Below are 7,467 nucleotides of genomic sequence, written 5' to 3' on the forward strand. Positions count from 1 at the left end.
TCGGGGAAAGCAGGATCAGTTTGGTGATTAGTGGCTCTCAAAGCTTCCCACAGCTTACGTTCCTGCCTGCATTTTTGAATGAAACACTGTAGCAATCTGTTAAATGAGGTATGACTGTTTTTGTCTCATTTTTAGCTCTCTCCATGTCTTGATCCATCTAGGACTAGTCATCTAACAAAGCACCGTAGGATAAAACTGCTGCAGCAGAGCCTGAACGAGAGTCATTAGAACACATAAGAGAAACACGTAGATCGCTTTGAAGATAAAACGAGAGCCCCTGCAATGAGAAGTAAAAAGCAGAGTAATAACAAGTGGCAGAGGTCCTTTTGCCTCTTGCACCTCTCAATTTCTGTCTCCTTCATTATCGTGTAGTAAATTCTGTTGTTCTATAAGTAATAGTAAGTGAGATGGAAAGAAAAGGGTGGCGGAAAATCAAAAGCAGTGTGGAATAAAGAAGTAGGATAGCAAGTAAAACTGACTGATATATTTATTAAATCCTTTCATTCATTATTCATTCTTTTCATTACTCATTAAGAAGCACCCATACCTCTTGAAATAGTAATACCCTTGCCAGGTAATCTTGTGCCCTCCTGTAAATTATCACTAAAGGAGAAGGGGTCAATTCAGTAGAACTGATTGAAAATCTGAACTAGTTCGGGGTCCATAGCTGAAGCGCACTGAGCTCTATGAGAGCCAATAAGCTTGTAAACACAAAGTAAGTGTTCAGAACGAAGGCAAATTGCCTACTTTGGCAATGATTCAAAGCTGGCTGGCTACTCTCCAAACGGCAACCGCTGCAACAAACTCACAAATTGTGAGTCAAGTAAACTGATGCTGAATCGATTCACTGCTATAAGACAAAACAAAGGAAAGAATCGAGTTAATGAACGGAAACTGTCACTGTTATGGGGTAGACTTTGCAAGAGGTACCTCCTGCAATCGTGGAAGGCTGGTTATTTCTAACTAGATGTCCATTACAAGACAAATACAATGTAAAGCTACACAAAATAAAAGCATGACACCATGTTTCAACGCATAATTCCATAACCTTAAGTCTGTGGGTTAACTTTTTTGTATGATGTTGTATGTAGAATCTGTCCACTGTTTCTGGTTCAGTTCAAATGTACTGCAATGGCATCAAAACTCTGCCCATAGCTAGAACTGCTCATCCTTCGAGGATAGATTTTAATTATACATCAGTACAGTTTTGCAGCATTTGCTTGTAATTTAAAGGATGGAAACACACTGACATGCACACCCAGAAAGAAATGTAGAGGACACAACTGTAAGTTAAAACCTGTAAAGTAAAATCTGTATAGGGACCAGTATGCAACAAAACAAAGATACCACCACTATTTCCTTTGTCTAAGAGCAGGGTTACATTTCAGAACTGCTAATGCTGCTGTCTGTAGACTTTACTGTGCTTTCAGACTTCCTTGATAAGCACAGCAAGTTGATTGTACATCAAGGCAACAGATGTAAGACATCAGCAGAGCTCTTATCCGGTAATATAAAATGACATGAAACAATAAAAGAGAAAGCATGAGCCAAAGGTCAATGCTCAATCAAAGAAACACTGAGATGAGTAAGACAAAAGAAAAATGGATGGTGGTAAAACAGAAAACATTGACTTACATGGAATTCCCAATTCATTCTTTTCTTTGGACTCAGTGGACTTCTGAAACAATGAACCTTGGGATGGGAAAAAGAAAAGGGATGGTGGAATGATGGATGAAGGGAAAAGAAAAACAAAACAAAATAAGACCAACATCACAGGACACAGACCTTGAGCTAGACTTTTTTTTTGCTCTTTCTTTAAAATCGAGGTTGAATGAAAACATACAGACCACATTGAGACTTTCATTGTGCATCAGGATCTTCACACAAATCTGAGCAGTAAGACGAAATGTGGAAAGACTGCACCGGCTGTGAAAATCGGTGTACTCTGAGCTATGGTACATGTAAGTGGCCTAAAGACGGAACTGCTAGCTATCGTCAATCAAGAGAATTTTGTTCCCCTCTGTTGATGTTCCTCTTTGAATTTACTTTGAATTCGTAGATATTTGTGCTTATGGTGAATGCTATGGATTATAACAGGGTGACCAGCATTGCTTGCTGAATGGCAGCAGCACTTTTAGTCTGACATCTGTTTCAGCTCTGTTGCGACGAGAACAGATGTTTTACATATTACATTATATATAGAGGTTTTAATTTAATTTGCTCTTAACTTTTTTGTATTTTCTACTTTTTTAAGCTCCTTCTGTACATTTTTTTTTAAACTTTCTGTGGCATTTTTTCTCGATAAGGTCTTCATTTTTATTTCATAAGAAGTTACACTGTTTCCCTGTGTCTGTCTCCTGCAACACAACAATTTTGAAACTTTTGGGATTAAAAAAATAAATCTTATCTTTCTTATCTTATCATGAAGAAGCCTGGATGCATTCAGTTACTGCTGTGTCATTCTGAGTGGTTCACTTAGTTGTGGCAGACAGAAGGTCTATGACACAGATAAACCACTCATGTACTGATGTATAATTGAAGCGCTGGTGTATAATTGATAAAGCCAACATAGCTACATGGTGTGCTTAAAAGGTTCTTGCCAGACCAGCTGATCGTGGAACACTGATTCAGCACTAAAAAGCGAGAAACATTGGCGAGGTTAAGTGGGGTGACAAGCACATATAAACAAACAGCAAGACAAATGACAGGCTTAATGTGGTGTTTTGCTTTAGCTGTACAGGTGGGCTGGGCTACATAGCCCAGGAATTTAGGTTTCATACTTGAATTTGCATGGGCGTAAGACAACAAGCAACTGGCTGCATTTGGTTGACTGCAACAAAATGTCACAATGATTAACATCTGAATCAGTGATTATAGTAGCAGCAGCACACTGTGATAAAAATGTATCATACTTCAATTATAAAGCAATTGTTCAAACAAATAATAACAATGAAAATATGGTGGGTGTAAAATGAAGCTTAAAATGATTCAGAAAGACCCAACACGAGCACGATGGAGAGAAAAAACAGCACAGTGGATGAGGGCAAAGCTTTTAGACAAGGAGCGGCAAACAGCTAGCATGCTGGGTTAGAAACAATAAGACAATGTAGCCACAATAAGAAGGAACACAAAGGGGAAGAACAGGGCTCTCAATGGGGAGATGGGTTGTTTGATGCTGTGTTGTACTTGCTGACACTGCTCATCATTTTGTGTGATACAACCCACACCTGAGTGTTTTATCCAAACACTAGATTACATAACTGCCAGAGCCTCCGGGTACTTTTAAGTACAGTAGCATCTGCATTCATACACGTGTGTGTGCTCACAGAGCAGGCAGCGAGTAAAATATTATGCACTCAAGGATGGCACAGTGGAGGTCTGAGTGAATCCGTTCCAAGAATCCTGATCAATGTGTCAGAGAAATGTCAAACGGCCAGAACATATAAAACAACACAAACGGCTCCAAAACCCCTGAAAGACTCAAACACTCAGGCATGCATGCGTCTAACTTAGAGATAAAGAAAATGAAACAAACAAAAACAAAGAGAAGTCACTCCATGCTGCAAAGAAGTAAGGTCAAATGGATTTATGCCTCTCAGGGTTGAATAACTTTATAAAAAAAAAGAAAGCAAGAGATGGTAGACGCGACCGAGAAAGAGAAAAAGAGGGAGTGTAGAGTAAAGTATGGTTGAGCACCAAGTCAATTACAGACCACTATCTAAAATACTGCACCCCCAGCACAATCACTGAGAATAAATTATCAGACCTGAAAACCTCCGAGTTACAATTTAAAGTCTTTAAAGGCAGCAAATAAGAACTGCCCTGCCATACTAATGAACTGCTGCTTAAAGGCCACATTTTAAAAGAGCTGTCGTTCATAAACCAGCAGGAATCACTCCACGCCTTTCAAATATACTATTATAATATAGTATCTGAAAAATGCTTTGCATACAGAATCTCCTTCTAATACACGTTCATGCATAGAAAACAGTAGAAACATTAGTGCTGGCATAAACCCATCTTTGAGCAGCCGTTTTAAAGACAGGAAATCAATTACAGGAAATGAACCTAAGCTTATACTTCCCTTGGTTTTATCCCATATTCTGGGGCCATACCTTATAGGCTGCAGGGAATCTCTTAAATGGATTGGAGTTGGGTATACAATGCACCATGGTGCAGCTAGAGTAAGATTTGTCAATACTATGCCTACTGCAAAGCTTTTTTTAGGGAATTATATCATATTATTCCATTGCTCATGGCATAGCCCATCTATTGAATCATCACTACTATTCCCTCCATTCTTGCTGTTGAAAGAAGATGCTCGCGCAAGTAACAACTCCAGCTGGAGGCTTTTGTGTTCAGTGATAAAGTACATATATTTTCCCTGAAAAGAATCAGAAATGCTTCAGTGAGAGTAAATGTAAGTACATTTAAAATGATCAAAACCTGCAATAAAAAGCTCACTTGTTTAAAAAAACACTTTGATGATAAAATTCAGCAAGATGATGACATTATGTTAACATGAACATGCATAACATAACCAAGTGATTCAGGGAAAAAAAGAATAAAAGTTGAGGTATAATTTCTGTAAATACGGCACATCTGAACTGCTGTTTAGCAATCCAGATATGTGTTATCTCAGACTGTAAATGGACTGCTACTTGCTGAATATAGCACATTTCTCCACTAACTGAGCACTCAAGGCAGTTTTTACTACAAGTCACATTCACTCTGTGCTTTATTCCATGCTGCTTTAAAGTGCTTTTCTAACTATCATGCACACAGTCACACTCTGACGGAGACATTAGGGCTCATTTTGGGTTCAGTACTCCAACCAAGGACGCTTTGAAATGTGGACTGAAGAAGCCAGGGATCGAACCATTGACTTTCTGATTGGTAGTCTATTTCCTGAACCGTAGCCAGCTGTAACAGTAGCCTAAGCCAATTACCCAGCAGTAAGCTACAAACAGATATTTTGTATGTTCATAACCCATACAGTCAGATTATAATCTACAGTTTAATTAAACCTTTTTTGCAACTCTTGTCTCGATCACAGTTAGATGTATCCTGGGACACCTGTGGTACGCTGGCTGAGACCATGCATTTCAACAGGTGAGGCTCTTTTCTCCTTAAAAAGAAAACAATTAAGAAAAAAACTTGAAGGAAAAGTTCTGGTGTTCAAATGCACATGTCGCTGAGTGGCCCCATGACCTGCTGGTTTGGTCCAATATCATTGTCAATCTACAGTATTTATCATCAGGTTAATTCTAAAGTTTCTTAGAGTACTTCGTTTTTGTGAATCAACTCAAGACGAGCAGAATAATTCTCCCTATTTTTATCGATAAGCCACAAATAATTTTCACAGCTGAGAAAACTGAGAACTGAAATGTGAAAATGAGTCTGTATGTCTGCCTTTCCAGAACATTTATACACTGTCATGCCCCTCTCTCACTCTGTAGTATGTTACATGCATGTCTGCCAGTTACTCTGAGCACATGGAGTAAAAAACGCCATTCTAACAAATCAACAAACAAAATTGCCTCCATCTTGGAAAAAAGCTGCTGCTGCTTGTAAGATTATGACTCAGCCCACGTTTTTCATGTAATTTTAAGATTTGTGATTTATGATGTCAGAAGTGTTGGGGGGGATTTCAATGATTGTTCCACATCATTATTTATCATTACTTTCCTTGTGAAGCAAGTGTTTTTGACTGAGGTAATGGACATGAAAGTGGTAAGTGGAAGGTTAATAAAGTCATTCAAAACCCTCTCATAAATCTCCACACAAAGGCAGAAAGTGGAGGGCTGAGAAGGAGCAAATCACTAGCTAGCAGACAAAGGTATAAAACGAGAGGGGCAGAGAGGAAAAGGCTTAAAATGTTGACATAAATGTAAGGAATAGGAGGATGAATGGTGAAATGAAGGAAGCGATGAAAATAATGAAGAAAAAGGAAAAAGAATACTGATGAAGAGAAGCTGCCCAACTGCACAGGTAAGAAACAGTTTTTCCACATATGTTTAAACCAAATCAGGAATCAATTTTTTGAGGAGACTGCAGATAAAAAAATAAAAATAAAATAAAAAATAATAATAATTTGCCCATTATGTCATCTTTTTTAATCTCCAAATATTGGTGTTACTATGTGCCTTAAAAACAGTATACAGAGCAGGTATTTTGACTGGTTTAAATGAAGCCATTAATTGTCTTCCTAAGCTTCACTCACTCTGGCTTCTGTTCATGGGCAAAGGTTTTTGAACACATTGTCAACAACAAATGGCCTGGCTTATTAAAGGTCAGCTCTCCGTAAAATCAATTCGTCTCAAAAACAGACACTGTAAGACATTGGCTAGAATCGGCATACTCATTGCTCATTGCAAGATGTGATATGTGACAACAAGCATAGATCTCTCAGTGTTCTTCGAGAATCAATTTCATTAACTTAGCTTTGCACATATAATGTGCTAGTATACCTGATAAATTGCAGTTTATAGTTTCTACAATAAAGAGACAGTTATGTTGAATATTGCAATTGTATTTCTATTCTTAATTTTACCTATAAAATATGGAACTATGATTTTTTTTTTTTAATGGATGGATATGATTTTCAAAATGAACCCAGTAATGGTCACGTTACACTTCACTCACCAAGACTTCTGCCTTAGGCTAAAAATCTGACCATGTGTCAACATTCATTGGTCTGCCTAATTAGGGTCGATTGCTGCACATTCAATTGTTATTTGAACCAGACACTGCTAGACATTTGTTTATTTTGGCCTATTGATTGTTCATAGCTATATTTAATATATGATACACAATGCATTTAGAAGAGATATGTCAGTGCTTCTGAACCTTATTTATCCACTTACTTTGCATACAGAGTCCATCAGTGCAGTTTTGAGACTGGAGGACGAGACCCTCGCAGTCCTTTCCACCATTCTTGGGAGCTGGATTGTTGCACTCCCTCCTCCTCCACTGTGTACACTCTGTTCCACAGGCTGACCACTTGCTCCAATCTGTCCAGACACCATCCACTAGAGGGAACGGATGGGGACCACGGGAATGAGAGACGGAAAAAAAGAGGGTTTAGAAGGAGGAGACTGAAGATAACGAATTCAATTATTTCCTAAACACTGTAAAATGTGGCATGGGAGAGTACACACATAAAAAGACAGAAATTGAATGCAGAAGCTGAGCACAGGACAAAAAATTGCCCAAATGTATACAGATACAATATGCCAGGATGTATTATGGAAAGAAGTATTCTAAATGAAACAGTCTTGAATAGAACAGAATACCAGTGCACAGTGTGGTGCAGGGCAGTTTGTGTATAGCCTGTCCGTCACAAGGCAGTCCTCCATTGAGAGGGGCAGGGTTAGTGCAGCTCCTGGTTCTTTTCTGGAAACCTCTTCCACAACGGCTGTTACACGGAGACCACTCTGTCCATGTCGACCAGCCCCCATTCACTGC

General features: G+C 38.7%; 1 protein-coding gene across 1 annotated transcript in view; it reads right to left on the bottom strand.

The window, feature by feature from the left end:
- Positions 1-7,467, bottom strand: part of LOC102212007 (netrin receptor UNC5C-like) — a 180,561-nt gene that overhangs the window by 27,303 nt on the left and 145,791 nt on the right. The gene's annotated exons all lie outside the window — the stretch shown is intronic.

This window comes from Pundamilia nyererei, unplaced genomic scaffold, assembly GCF_000239375.1.
Source record: "Pundamilia nyererei isolate P.nyererei 1_Seehausen unplaced genomic scaffold, PunNye1.0 scaffold00006, whole genome shotgun sequence".
Lineage (NCBI taxonomy): Eukaryota > Metazoa > Chordata > Actinopteri > Cichliformes > Cichlidae > Pundamilia > Pundamilia nyererei.